This window comes from Anolis carolinensis, chromosome 3 (genome assembly GCF_035594765.1).
Source record: "Anolis carolinensis isolate JA03-04 chromosome 3, rAnoCar3.1.pri, whole genome shotgun sequence".
In the NCBI taxonomy this organism is placed as follows: Eukaryota; Metazoa; Chordata; class Lepidosauria; order Squamata; family Dactyloidae; genus Anolis; species Anolis carolinensis.
The window spans coordinates 237,565,409-237,581,417 of record NC_085843.1 but is presented as its reverse complement, the minus strand read 5'-3'; the positions used below and the strand labels follow the sequence as shown (position 1 = coordinate 237,581,417).

The window sequence follows — 16,009 nt, the reverse complement described above, 5'->3', positions numbered from 1 at the left end:
TGCTCATTCATTGCAGGTGAACTATAAATCGCAGTAGCTACGACTTCCAAATGTGCAGGGTAATTCCCCTCCAAACCCCCCAAGCATATCTGGGCATATCAGGTATGCATGGCAAGTGTGGTCCAGACCCATCATTGTTTGGGTTCATAGTGTTCTGGGTGTAGGTGAACTATAACTCCTCTACATTCCCAGTCGGGGTCACAGTGCTCTGACTTGGTGCGGGGTGAACTACAACTTCCGCCATGTGGCGTCAATCCCCCAAACTCTTCCAGTAAATGTAGTTGCAGCTCAGTTCTGCTCTGTTTGTTATGCAGACAGATTTGAAAGAAAAGGGCAGTAGGTGGGGCCATGCAAATTCCACAGAAATGGAGAACCCTGGGATGCCTGCCTGTGGTGGAAGAAAAAGCAAAATGTAGGATGAAATGGTCCCCAAATGAAAGCATTCATTGGGTGGTGGGCTGTAGTGTTTGGGAAGGACATTGGCAGGGGCTGGTTTGCATGTTCATGGTGCTCGCTGTAACCGTAATGGGGTTGTTGTGTGTCTTTCGGGCTGTGTGGCCATGTTCCAGAAGCATTCTCTCCTGACGTTTCGCCCACATCTATGGCAGGCATCCTCAGAGGTTGTGAGGTCATTCAGTGTGAGGATGCCTGCCATAGATGTGGGCGAAACGTCAGGAGAGAATGCTTCTGGAACATGGCCACACAGCCCGAAAGACACACAACAACCCTGTGATCCTGGCCATGAAAGCCTTCGACAACACATTGTAACCGTAATGTTAGTGCAAAGGAGTGACTTGCTGGTTTCTCCAAAGTGGGAAGTGTAGCCTGTTTGTGGAGGCCGGAGGCTGTCTGTGTGAGTGGACACCGGTGCCACATACACACATACAGGTTTTCACTTTTATTATGGATGTAGATGTAGATGTAGATGTAGATATGTAGATATATAGATATGATATAGATATATATATCAATATAGATTATACCTTACCCCCTCTTCCCCTTACACTTATTTTGTGTCCCCTTCACTAGGACCAACCAACTCATATTGTTTCACAAGTCCAAAATTTCATTGCCTCTGTTGCCGGCTTGTACCATTCTAAGCAATATCTCTCAGGGTTTTTTCAACTTGACTTACTAGAGTGTCCTGCAGTTATTCTCAAAGCATATAAAAGCCCCACCAAGGGAGACAAGGGCAGATAGATAAAGCAGGCATGGGCAAACTTAGGCCCTCCAGCTGTTTTGGACTTCAACTTCCACAATTCCTAACAGCCTCAAACACAATCAAAGTACCCCCAACAGATGGCCATCCATCTAAGGAAGAAACTTCCACCACACTCCAAGGCAGAGAGTTCCATTGCTGAACAGCTCTTACAGTCAGAAAATTCTTCCCAATGCTCCTTTCCTGTCATTTGAATCCATTGCTCCAAGTGCAAGTCTGCAGGGCAGCGGAAAACAAGCCTGCTTCCTCTTCCTTATGATATCCTTTCTCAGGATAGGAACTGATCACAGTTGGACCCACATCACCCCCACACCACCCACACCCATCTCTTTCAGCTCCAAATAACCTCAATAGGATATCGGTCCAATAAAGTGGCTCTCATTCAGCTCAATTTTTGTTTTTGGTCTTCTTTCCTCCATGGTTGGCCATCAAAGAATCTTTGTAGGAACCCTAGTGCCAGTCCAAGAAATTGCTACAAACAGCACAAACGGGTGTAATGTGTGACAACAATCAGCAAAACCCAAGGATTTATCTTGGAAAATGTCCTATATTATTTCTAGTGCAACCCAAAGGTGTTGATGTATGCCAGGGCTGCAGGCATCTCTGTGAAGTCCCATGTACCCCACCCAGATCCTAGTGGAGCTGATTTTTCTGTCCACTTCTTAGGGGAGGGGAGAGAGGGTTCCTTTCTTAAACTGTTGGGAAGGTGCTACTAATTTAAATCCATTTTGCACACATTTATCAACTGGCTAGATACAGCTAGTGTTCGCTGTATCAGTAAGGGTGTTCAATGTCTTACATTCAACCCACATGCAGTTTCTGTTTATAGATATACATCTCTGTATATCTACATAGACTGTTGGTTTATGCACAAGTATCACTGGACAAACATTTCTGGCTATGTGATCCGTTGCCAGCCTATTGTTCCATTCTGGCAGAGGATTAGTCTGATGGAAACATCACCCACTAATGGAATGGTAAACTGCATAATTTTGATGATCTTCACACTGAATGACAAAATCTGTATTGCCATTGCGTGACAAAAAGAGCCCCTCCTTTCTATTTTCACTGACATTTCTTGGAGCGGTGACAGACTATTTTTAGTCTACAGTAGAGTTCCTCTGAAAAACACCTCTGATTCTATTTTGAAATATGAAAAGGAATGAAATCTTGAGGATTAAGACATGGGATCATAATCTGTATACATTTCCCAGCTGGACACCTTTTTGAGAGCTGTTACAAATACAACCCCATACTCAGAAATGAACTCATTGGTTATGTATGTGTATGAATGTCATGTGTCAACCTATGGCAACCCTATGAATTTCAAGTAATGCTCAGAGGTGGTTTTACTGCTTCCTCTGAAATAAAGCCTGGATCACCTGGTATTAAATCGGTGGGCTTCCATTCAAGTATTAACCAGTGCTGATTTTGCTTAGCTTTCAAGACCAGATAGAATTTAGTGCCTTTAGCACATTGAGTCCAGAACTGGGATTTATTCTCAATATAGTGGGCATAAGATTAGTTTGCAGCCTGTCTTTCTCTCTTTTCTTCATTTCATCACTGCCTTTTGGTTTCCATCTCTCCTGCTCTATCTATAAGGGTCCTACTTCTCAGGCAATCTTGTTGTTGTTTTGTTTATGTGTGTTTGCAAAAGGATTGTTTTTAATGATCAATAACAATACATTATTAGTATTAGTATTAGTAGTAATACTAATATTTATTTATTTATTTACCTTATTTATTTACCTGGGATCGAGAGGAGGGCCTCCCCAGATGACCTTAAACTCCATGGTGGTTCATAGAGGGAGATATGTTCAGACAGATAGAGTGGGCCGGAACCGTTTAGGGCTTTATAGGCTAAAGCCAGCACTTTGAATTGTGCTCAAATAATTGCTGTGATAATAGTATTTGACCTGAAGAATCCTTGCATTACAATCTTCTTTTTGGTTTCCTCTTCCCTTCCTCTCCGAACGTATTTGAACACTTCTTGAAAACTGACTCCAGAAGCATATCTATCAGAAGCGGCTAGAAGCCAGAAGTAGCCAGTGCAATCCCTATGAATAATCATATTGTCTTTGTGACAAAGGTCACAGGAGTGTGAGGAGTTGAAAGAACAGACGTCCCTGAGTCATTTTAATGGCATGAGATTGTGGTTACAAAACACAAGGAACAGTCTGAGGAATTTTATTTGTAACATGATTTATAATCCTCTTTCCTCTCCTGCTCAAATAACAACAGACAAGAAAGAAATCAAGCTAATTACCAAAAAGGAATAGGACGAAGGGCTCATCTACACTGAACAGGTCAGCAAGCACATACATGATGAATCCATGGCTGCAACTGCATTGGTCCAGCTGGGCTGTGAGCTACTCTATGTAACCTATATGTAACTAGCCACTGTTACTCCTAGCTGGCCATGAAGCCCCATCCAAGCACCTATTTATTTATCATGTCAGAAGCGAATTGACAATACAGTTATAATGTATAGAGAAAACCACAAACAAAGTTAAAAATTCGGCATTTAATTAAATTTCCTTTGACCAGAAGCTGGACACTTGGAGTGCCTCTGGTATCACTGTAAGAAGATCCTCCATTGTGCATGCTACAGGGCTCAGACTGCATTGAAATAAGTGGTCTGTGGTTTGCTCTTCTCCACATTTGCATGTAGTGAACTTTGTGGCTCCATTTCTTAAGATTGGCTCTGCATCTTGTTGTGCCAGAGTGCAGTCTGTTCAGCACCTTCCAAGTCGCCCAGTCTTTTGTGTGTCCAGGAGAGAGTTTCTCAACCGGTATCAGCCACTGATTGAGGCTCTGGGTTTTAGCCTGCCACTTTTGGACTTTCGCTTGCTGAGGTGTTCCTGCGAGTATCTCTGTAGATCTTAGGAAGCTATTTCTTGATTTAAGGCATTGGCTTGCTGGCTGGTACTCAAACGGGATGGGCCGGATATGTCAATGCCTTGGTGCTTTCATTACAGTCTGCTACTTCCCAATGGATGTCAGGTGGTGCAATACCAGCTAAATAGGATAATTTCTCCAGCGGTGGAGGGGTAGACATCCTGTGATAATGCAACATGTCTCATTAAGATCCATATCCACTATTTTAACATGGTGAGTTGTATTCCCCACTGGGCATGCATATTCAGCAGCAGAGTAGCAAAGCGCAAGAGCAGGTGTCTTCACTGTGTCTGGTTGTGATCTCCAGGTTGTGCCAGTCAGTTTTCGTATGACATTATTTCTAGCACCCATGTTTTGCTTGATGTTGAAGCAGTGTAAGTCAGAGCATGGTCCAGAGTAACTCCTAAGTATTTTGGTGTACTGCAATGCTCCAGTGGGATTCCTTCCCAGGTAATCCTCAGAACTTGAGATGCTTGTCTGTTCTTAAAATGAAAAGCACATGTCTGCATTTTAGAAGGATTAGGGATCAGATAGACTAGGGATCCATGCATCTGATCCATGCAGTCACCTCTGTTGACGGTACCATGGGATGCTACCATAGGGGTCATTTTCACCTCCATCTTCCTGGTCACATGAGCGACCCACAAGGTGACCATGGTGGCCAGGCACTTGGATAGAGCTCTGTGGCCAACTAGGAGCAATGGTGGCAGCAAGCCACACATGATCCAACCCCTTCCCCTACACTATTCAGCAAGGGATAGTGGTGAAAGGGCCACCTTAATAGCAGTATAGGTTCCTGGGCAAAGTGATGTATTGGGCCCTGCCTACACAACCACTCACAGAAATAAAAAATGTTAATTATCTATAAAACAAACTTATATTTATTAGTATCACCAATGAAATCAATGTTTTTACATTAAAAAAGCATTCTGTACAGCAAAGTTGAGTGAATATAAATGGAAATGGATGCAATATACCATGACCCTTGAAAAACAAAAGTTTAATTGGTACATTATACTGACATATTACATTATGTAACATTTTTTGTTCCTGGGTTATAAATGTCATTTCCTCATTGCTTTTATCATAAAAACATGGGGAAAGCTCATTAAACTGCAAAAACCTTGTTTTTGCAGGATATCTTGCAGCACATTTTGCTATAGTGTTTCAATTAATATCTCGACTCTCAACCAATTCAACATAGTTTGTGGCAGCCATAAAAACAAAGTTTCTAGATTGTAACAACTACTTTCAAAGTAAGTACCACACAATTAAACAGGAAATAATACTTTCAAACCAGGAACAGAGGATTTGTTACATAGTGTTATTTTCAACAGCAGTCTGGGAGCCTACGCTGAATTTAACATTAATTTCCCAACCACCCACATCAATATTCAAAGATCATGCTAATTTGATGAAAGGATTAAAAAGATGACTTGTAAATAACACTATGTAACAAATTTTCTATTCCTGGTTTGAAAATATTATTTCCTGTTTAATTGTGTGGTATTTACTTTGAAATTAGTTGTTACACTCCAGAAACTGTTTTTGTGGCTGCCACAAACTATATAGATTAGCATGGGGCTCCTATGCTCATGGAGCCCTTGGGCAACTGCCCACCGTGCCCATGCATTAAGATGGCATTGAGCATCTGAACTGTCCATTCCAGCTGTCCAGATTATCTCAAAGCCCCTTCAAGCAAACTCCAGGGCATCCCACTGCTTTGCCTAAAGTAGAGCAAAGTCCAAGAATAGAAAAAAAATTGTAGGATATTTACTAGGAGCTGCTTTGTGTTGTGAGGGTTACCAAGAGTCCATTGGCAGTGAGTATGAGATTTTTGGCCCATGTAGACAAACCTGAAGATAGAAGGGTAAGCAGTAAATGCTTGCCAGAGATTTGCAAATCATGGCAGTACACAAACAATAAGTCAAACTGGCCTTGACTGGTAGAGCATCCAAATAGTGGGTGGCACCCTGGACTCAGTTATTTCACTTCTAACTTTAGCTTTAACATCACCTCAGATGACCAGAGATGCTCAAGCAGAGGTTTGCTCATGCTGTAGTGAGAGGCCTTTGTGATAACTTCATTTTTAGCAAGAGCAGTCTTGCAATGACTCAAAAGCAGGTAGTTTTTCAGGCAGCAGATTTTGGGCATCAGAAAAAGTCATTACATTCATTATTAATATTTTATTACTGTATTTTTGATTCCAAGTAGGAAGAAGAGGTGCTAGTGAGATTTTTCTGACTCCTTTGGCAGAGCATAATCCCATGAATGATAGTTTCCAAGGTCCTCTGTGAGGAAGGGTAAAGGATGAATACTAACACCTATACTAATTCAAAGGAGTGGATTAGAGCCATGCTTCTGAAATGTTGGTCCTCCATACATTTTACCATTCTCAGCTCAGAATTCCTCACCAATGGCCATGCTGGCCAGACCATCTGGACACTGAAACTTAAAACATTTGGGGGACCATAGTTTTGGACTGGAATTCTCAGGAAGGAATTCGATGTTCCTTGCTAAATATGTAGAGTAGACATACTATAGAAACATCTCAGAAAAAAAATGACACGAATGAAAAAGTAATGGAGAAATCACCTGCAATCTAAGAGCACTCTGAGCCCCATCAAAGATGGACCTGGAAATGGTTTGAGAGAAATCAGGATTTTCTCAATAAGAAGAAATGTACTCAAGATACACATTCTTGAATACAATCAACCCTCTGCAACCACAGAGCTGCATCCACAGATTCAATCACATAGCTTGAAAATATTTACACCAAAAATCTAATAAGCAAACCTTGATTATGTTATTCTATATAAGAAGCACCATTTTATTTTGTTACTAGCTTGGATACCCAGAGGTGCCCGGGTTATTTTTAAAAGGTCTTGTTTGTTTTTGGGTGTTAGGTAATAGCAGTTTGGTCATATGTTACCCTATGTCTTAGAAAAGAACTCAAAAGTCTTTGCTTTTGTTTTTTATGAATGCTCCCATTAGAAAATGCATATGGCTATCCTTATTTCAATCCTCCTCAAACCCTTCCAGTATTCACAGTTGGCCATGTTGGGTCTGTGTGCCAAGTTTGGTTGAGATCTGTCATGTGCTGGGTTCAGTGTTCTCTGAATACGAGTGAGCTATAACTCTCTAATGCCAAGGTCAATCACCCCAAAGTCCACCAGTAAGCAAAGTTGGCAGTGTTGGGTCTGTGTGCCAAGTCTGGTCCAGATCCATCATTGGTGGGTTCAGAGGGCTCATGAAATACAGGTGAACTATAACCCCCAGAGATAAAGGTCAATCACCTTCAAAGTCCACCTGTATTCCCAGTTGGCCATGTTGAATTTGTGTGTAAAGTTAGTTCCAGGTCCATCTTTGGTGGGGTCAGAGTGCTCTTAGATTGCAGGTGAACTATATATCCCAGTCCCTACAACTCCTATAACTCATGGTGAATTCTCCCTAAACCTCCCTAATATATTCAGTTGCTGATCAATTCCTTTGTTTGGTGTGTGCCATAGGAAAGGGTAGGAAAGGGTTAAAGGAGAAGCAGTGGGCGAAGTCATGCAAATGGACAGGGAAAGGAACACTGGGATGTGCTCACTGTAACTTAAAATGTCCTGGGAGAGAATGATTTGGTTGCTCCTCAGCAATGGGAACTATAGCCTGTTTGTGAAGGCTGTCTGTGTGAGCAGACACGTGTGCCACATACACACATACAGATTTTCACTTTCATTATGTGTATAGATAAATAGATTATACATCATGCACATTGTATATCATAAGGATGCATAGATTTTAGCATTGGGGGAGGGCTGGAAACTGAGAGACCACTGTAATTATACTTTCTGCTTGATGGCATAACCGTCTACTAAAAGCTAGTCCAAACAAATCCCTACTAAAACTTTTTTTGGGATGCATTCAGCCATGAATTTGGGCAAATCTCCAAAGGGGGAGTTGATGTGGCTTTATGGGCAGTAGTTTGAGATGGGGTAGGAATTGTGGGGCCCTCCAGATGTTATCAAACAACAACATTTAGCCAGCAAAGCCGGCAGTGGGAAGAATGTTGGGAGTTGCAGTTAGAGGACCACGTGATCCTCATGCCTTGGTTTAAGAGAATGTGGTCAATTGGGTTTACTTTAAGCATTAAGATCTTTTCAAAAATTAAAACTATTCAAACAGATCTCTTTTAAAGGTGTGGCTTTTGGTTATTCAGGTATGTGAATATTATTGGGCGTGTACTGAAAAATCCCTATTACTCATAGAATTGTCAGAACAATGTGTTCTCTGTGTACCACTGTGTCATTCTGTCCAGGCATTTAATCTAAATTTATTTATATACATGTCCTTCCATATATGTCACATCCACACAAAATCACTGCAATGATAATTAATAATATTTAAATCAGTTTTATGTTGATGATAAACTGCCTTGAATGGTTGCTAGGAAAGTAGAATGGAGAACATAATTCAATATACAAAGAAGTGAGTGTTACGTTTAGGCAGGAAGGGGGCCACAGTGGCACAATGGGTTAAACCCTTGTCTTGGCTGAACTGCTGACCTGAAGACCTGAAGGTCAGCAGTTCGAATCCGTGAAATGGGTGAGCTCCTATCTGTCAGCCCCAGCTTCCCATGTGGGGACATGAGATAAGCCTCTCTCAGGAAGGTAACACATCCAGGCATCCCCTGGGCAACGTCTCTGTAGACGGCCAATTCTCTCACACCAAAGCGACTTGCTATATGTGTCATCGTAGGCTTTCAGTATATTCTCAATTCGCTTCTCAGATGATAAAAAAATAGGCAGGAATTCTATAGCTCATTCTGTGTGGCTCCATGGATTCTCATGTGTGTGTGTGTGTGTGTGTGTGTGTGTATGTATGTATGTATGTATATGTATATATATATATATATATATATATATATATATATATATATATATATGATATTTTCCATAGATATGAAATAAAAACAATAGAAAGAACAGATAGGAAGAGAGAGAAAAGAAAAAAGAAAAGAAAAAATTACAATTCCATCTACTTCATGGTATTGTGCGTAAAAATAAATTCTCATAGTCCTGATGCACTTCATACTGTTTCTTCTAGTGTCCCTTTTCTTTATTCCTAGTACTTAGGAACAACTACTTTTCTTCTGTCCTCTTTCTTTCTTTTTCAGATCAGTATTTTCATTTTTAAACAGTCTTTGAACAGTTGCCAGGCTAACATATTTGATATCAACCAATTGGGGGAAAACAAAAATACAAACATGGATTCTCATGTTAATGTGAGATTATCTGGACATGCTTCCAGAAAGAGGACTCCTAGAACTACAAGCCAGTCTTTTCTGCTTTATTGGCTCTTATGTGGTGGAACACACTCCAAAGCAACGTGAAAATATAGGAAGGTTATAATGTAATACGATGTTGTCTAGAACCCCTGAAAATACTGTGAATGAGTTAAGGCGATTTCACGACAAAGGCCTAATTTCTGGCAGCACACAAAGAACTCCCAAGAACACTTGTTGCTTATTCGGCCTTTGCAAATTACTATGGTTTGGTGGATTAGTGTTCAGAATGTTAATTCAGAAAAATTTGTCCCACGTCATTTCAGGACTGACTGAAAAGGCTGGTAAGTCCCAGATTTTGTTCCTGTTCTTTCTGACTTTATTTTGTAAATCCATATATATATTGTTTAGCCAAAACATTTGCTGTTAATTCCTAGTATGATGAGATAGTTCTTATGCCAGCTTCTCAGGTTGGTTTCTTTTAACACAGTGTAATCGGAAAGAACAGGAATAAGATCTGGAGTTTTTCAATCCATCTGGATGCACCCCTGGATGTTATATAAACAGCTTCAAAATAGCAGATCAACATTATGTATTGAATTGCAATGAAAACTCGATTGGCATACCTTTGCCAATGTTATCCCCCACCACCTCAGGTCATTGTGGTTGTTTATTCGTTCAATCATTTCCGACTCTTTGTGACCTCATGGACCAGCCCACACCAGAGCTCCCTGTCGGCCGTGGCCACCCACATCTCCTTCAAGGTCAAGCCAGTCACTTCACGGATAATATCTATCCATCTTGCCCTTGGTCAGCCCCTCTTCCTTTTTCCTCCCATTTTCCCCAGCATCATTCTCATCTCCAAGCTTTCCTGTCTTCTCATTATGTGGCCAAACTACTTCATCTTTGCCTCTAACAGCTTTCCCTCCACATCATAACTGACTTTAATTATGTAATATTCCAACTGCCCAAATATCTCCCTGTGACTTTCTTTGCCAAGATGCACCAGTCTTGTTTACCTTGCTGCATGCTCTGTCAGAGCTTCCAGATGTACAGGCAGTCCGCAAGTTACAAACATCTAACGTACAAATGACTCATAGTTAAGAATGGGGGTGAAACAACGGGAAGTGAGATAAATCTACCCCTCGGAAGGGAAATTCACTCCTAAAAAGTTATCATAGGGAAAAGATGTCTCCACTGAAGCTTTTTCACCAATCCTTGTTTCCTCAACAAGGAAATTTTTCAAAATCCAATTATGGTATCATAGGGACTGAAAGTGAGGTGAAATCATCTAAAATGGGGCACAAACAGCAAAACAGCTTATCTTTTCAATCCAAAGCTAATATATACAGATTTGGCTGGTGTTATACTTAAAATATGCACCTGTCCTAACTTACAAACAAATTCAACTTAGAAACAAATCTACAGAACCTATCTTGTTTGTAAATTGCCGATATATGCATCCTTTTAAGTCCTGTGCTCCACCAACCATGAATCCTTTCTCCTCAAAGTAGAGGTCTTTCAAAACTCACCTGTTGCCGTATGTTTAGATTTTTCTGGGTCTTTTACCATCAGGCTTCAGGTATAGTTGCAATTTCTCTCCATTCTTTATAGTGATTTAGGGAGCTTTACAGTGACGTTTGGAGGCCTGGGTTGGGGAAATCCTTGCTGGGAATATCAGCAACCTTCAGCCCGGCACCCTCTGTCACCAACCTCTGTGTGTTCAAAAGCAAGGTTTTACCAAGCCACTGTTTACTTAGTTTCCAGAGTCACTGCAAACATGATTTAAAGCAACAGGTCTCTTTTATTCTGATAAGTTAATGCAAACACAATGCCAAGTGTCATTTGTGCTGCTTGAGGGTTTAGCCGAAAGGCTTAGGCAAGCCAAACACACGTTGAATAAATGTCTGGGTGAGGATCTGAAACCTTTGTGTTGACATGTGACAACTGCAAAAGGATGGAGTCAAAGAGGAAAGTAGTTTATGTTGGGGCAAATATATGTACAAAACTGCTGAATGTAAATGCAATGTGACTGCTCCTCTGTTGGGTTTTTAAGCACAATGTGAGTCATTACAGTTCCTTTTCTTATCCCTTTTTAAAACTAATGTTAAAAATTCATTATGTGAACATTGGTGCTGACAGGATAAAGATTTCCAGCTCAAGATCTTAGCCGTCATAAACCATGTCACCAATACCACAAGTCACCTAAATGAAACAATTTCCTTTGAGTTTGGCCATTTTTATTTTCTATCTGCAGAGTGATTAGGAGGATGTTGAGCACCTAGGTAGGATTTTAAAATTATTGTCCTATTATTATGCTTTCTGTCAAATCTGATCCATTTATTTAGGAGCTACCAATGCTTCTTTCGTAAGAGGCGACAACACAACCTGAATACAATATTCCAAATGAGTGCTTCATTGTTCAGTATGCTGTCATTATATTCTGTTCTGGATTATTTCTGAATTCTTTTATTAGCGAGCCCACACATCTTATTTGCATTTTTATAACAAAAAAAGAAGCATTGCAACAATTGTAATGTAAGAGCGACAAAGTAACGCATGGAGAGCAAGGGATGCTGCTGGCAGGCTTGATTCTGCCCTCACTCGCTTGGCTTGCAAGCCACTGCAACTCCCAGTGACTCATTCCTGATTTGTGCCAAGGAAGCAAGTGGCAAGTGGGGAGCCGGCCCCACAGCAGAAAGCTTTTCATCAGCATAAGAAGCAGCAATGGATAATCACCACTTTCAGCATGCTGCTCTTTTACAGCCAAGGCAGCTCATTGATGGGGTGCAGGGAGGATGATTTATGCTGCCAGTGGTCTGCCAAAGGAAACTATGGAATCCTTGTAAACTCTTGCTGCTCATTTCGTTTTGTATACAAGGCAAGCAGATTCTATCTGACTTCACATCTTTAACTGAGATTTCGATGCTTATGGGTGGACTTTTCTATACGTAGCAGAACACATCATGCGACATGTGGGGCTTGATGAATCCAAGGCTGGAGTTAAAACTGCTAGAGGAAACATTAACAACCTTAGATATGCAGATGATACCACTCTGATGGCTAAAAGCGAGGAGGAGCTGAGGAGCCTTATGACCAAGGTGAAAGAAAGTATAAAAGCGGGGTTGCAGTTAAACATCAAGAAAACCAAGATTATGGCAACTAGACTGATTGATAACTGTCAAATAAAGGGAGAAATGTGGAGGTAGTAAGAGACTTTGTATTTCTAGGCACGAAGATTACTGCAGACGCAGACTGCAGCCAAGAAATCAGAAAATGTTTACTTCTTGGGAGGAGAGCAATGACCAATCTCGATAAAATAGTGAAGAGTAGAGACATCACACTAACAACAAAGGTCCGCATTGTTAAAAAAATGGTATTCCCCATAGTAACCTATGGATGCGAGAGCTGGACCATAAGGAAGGCTGAGCGAAGGAAGATAGACGCTTTTGAACTCTGGTGCTGGAGGAAAATCCAGAGAGTGCCTTGGACCACAAGAAGATCCAACCAGTCCATCCTTCAGGAAATAATGCCCGGCTGCTTACTGGAGGGAAGGATGTTAGAGGCAAAGACCAAGTAGTTTGGCCACATAATGAGAAGACAGGAAAGCTTGGAGAAGATAATGATGCTGGAGAAAATGGAAGGAAAAAGGAAGCAGGGCCAACTAAGGGCAAGATGTATGTATGATATTCTTGAAGTGACTGGCTTGACCTTGAAGGAGCTGGGGGTGGCAACGACTGACAGGGAGCTCTGGTGTGGGCTGGTCCATGCGGTTATGAAAAGTCAGAAGCAACTGAACGAATAAACAACAATGATTTGAGGTGATGGGGATAACATTGGCAAAGGTATACCACCCGAGTTGGAAGCAACTTAACAAATAAACAACAACAACAACAACAACAACAACAACAACAGACCTCCAACTGTAAGTTAAGGTAGTGGTCATGGCGTGGCTGGCACCAGCTGCAATATGTCCATGTAGAATCGCCCATAGGCCAACCATCAAACCACTACTTGCTTTCTTTACACTTTACGCTTAAATGTATCTCCAGGCCTAACATTACGCTTAAATGTATCTCCAGGCCTAACAATATAGGGACTTCCTGAGATTATCACTACATTCTTCTCTCAAATGTTAACTACAGGCAATGGATGTAATCTGTATAGGAAACATAAATTAATTTCATGTTTGTGGCCCATCTCCATGATATCTCATTATGTAAGTAAAGGTAAAGGTTTTCCCTGACGTTAAGTCCAGTCATGTCTGACTCTGGGGGTTGGTGCTCATCTCCATTTCTAAGCCAAAGAGCCGGCGATGTCCGTATACACCTCCAAGGTCATGTGGCCGGCATGACTGCATGGAGTGCCGTTACCTTCCCGCCGGAGCAGTACCTATTGATCTAGTCACATTGGCATGTTTTCAAACTGCTAGGTTGGCAGAAGCTGGAGCAACAGCGGGCGCTCACTCTGCTCCCGGGATTTGAACCTGGGACCTTTCAATCTGCAAGTTCAGCAGCTCAGTGCTTTAACACACTTCGCCACCGGGGCTCCTTATCCTTATAATAATCTCATTATGTACATATATGCAAATGCACTTATAGCTAGATCTTAAAAAAACTCAAAACCCATAACACTTCTAGTCCCTATTATTATTTTTGTTGTTGTTGTTGTTGTTGTTGTTGTTGTTTGATATAAAACAAGATTAGTACACAGCAAACAAGATCATTATGCTGGCTGCTGTGTTGGATCATACATCAGACACTTCCCAAGTGTATAGGACTATGTGATATATCAGCAAATAATGCGTGCAGATCGAAGTAGGATGGCCTTTTGCAGCTGGCAGATGGTAATTTTGTTAACGCTGATTGTTTTAAAGTGCTAGCCAGTCACCCCTGGGGCCACCTTTACTGGCTTGTGTCAGAGTCTTTTCAGTTTGATCTTTAAATCTTCATCGATTCTGCTGTCACCTGGGATTGCAACATCGATGATCCATACTTTGTTTTTTAACACGATTGTGAGGTCAGGAGTATTGTGCTCCAAAACTCTTTCCATCTGAATTTGGAAGTCCCAGAGTAGTTTGACGTGTTCACTTTCTGTAACTTCTTCTTCTTGTTGTTGTTGTTGTTGTTGTTGTTGTTGTTGTTATATTTATACCCCACTTTATCTCTCCCAAAGGAAACTCAAAGCAGCTTAACATAAAAACATTAGCATACAATTTAAAATAGTCCCAAGCATTTTAAAGGGATCTTCAACCTATATATACACTTCTTTTTGTACCCTTCAAGTTAAAATGTCATTCCAAAGACTGACATGGCAATCAGATAGATCTAGATTATCTCTGTTTCTATAAGATAATAAATTTAAACCAATCAATAATAAAGGAATAATTATGGAGTTATATTCTTGAATTGCATACTTGTTTGAGACTCTTTAGGAGAAAAAGTGGTACAGTAGAGTCTCACTTATCCAACACTCACTTATCCAATGTTCTGGCTTATCCAATGCATTTTTGTAGTCAATGTTTTCAATGCATTGTGATATTTTGGTGCTAAATTCGTAAATACAGTAATTACTACATAGCATTAATGTGTAATGAACTACTTTTTCTGTCAAATTTGTTATATAACATGATGTTTTGGTGCTTAATTTGTAAAATCATAACCTAATTTGATGTTTAATAGGCTTTTGCTTAATCTCTCCTTATTATCCAACATATTCGCTTATCCAATGTTCTGCCGGCCCATTTATGTTGGATAAGTGAGACTCTACTGTATATAAATATAAATATAATAATAATAATATTTATTGTATCAGTTTTTCCTTAAGAACAAGTAAAAGTTACTTTCATCTTAACATAGAACAGCCCTTTCTAAGCTCCTACTCTCACAAAACCCCAACTCTAACGTCTTAACTCTACACACCAGCTTTCAAACAATCCCATTCAAACTCCCGGCCAATTACCTCCAATATCACAAACTCACACACTCCACCCCGCAACAAATGACTTACCATACATTAGGAACATACTTACATGGGCACCAGTTTTACAACATAAAATAATCCTGTACTTTAATGCGTGCAACAGAAGTATTTGTAAAACTGTCGTGCATCGAGGAAACTGCATAGTGTGTGTACCAGGCTGACCAACCAGCTCTTTTTGCTTCTTTATTATACATATAATAGATCAAAGGAATTCAATGCTTGCTTCTTTTATAACCAGGACAGAGTCAGGATACAAGCTGATATTAGCAGTAGCAAAAAGTGAAGAGCAGGTTGGCAAATACAACCTTTGTGTCAGACCAGGATGAGAGATCAGTGAGCAGAGGGAATTTGAATCTGGACATTCCATATCCAAGCCTGGCATTCGTCTTTTTGTGCCTCCCAGACAAGATTTTAGAGTAGCTCAAGTTCTGTTGTGCTATTGCATGAGTAGCTTCCTATAGATCAGTCCCACCATCTTCATAGACATGCCTGGTAGGAACGTGGAGAAGGACTTTCTTGGTAGCTTCTCCCAGGCTTTTGATCACTCTCTTTAGGATGGCTTCCTTCTTGTTATCCTCTTGTTGACAAGTGACTTTTTCCATTCAGAGAGTTTTGGGGAGTGGCAACGAGGACTTTTAATA

The 16,009-nt window shown here is 40.7% G+C and overlaps 1 protein-coding gene across 1 annotated transcript in view; it reads right to left on the bottom strand.

Moving 5' to 3' along the window:
- Positions 1–11,094, bottom strand: part of ngef (neuronal guanine nucleotide exchange factor) — a 93,085-nt gene extending 81,991 nt beyond the window's left edge. The window contains exon 1 of the mRNA XM_062976412.1: positions 10,919–11,094. The gene's annotated coding sequence lies outside the window, so the exon portion shown is untranslated. The remainder of the gene's footprint in view (positions 1–10,918) is intronic.
- Positions 11,095–16,009: the final 4,915 nt, after the last annotated feature.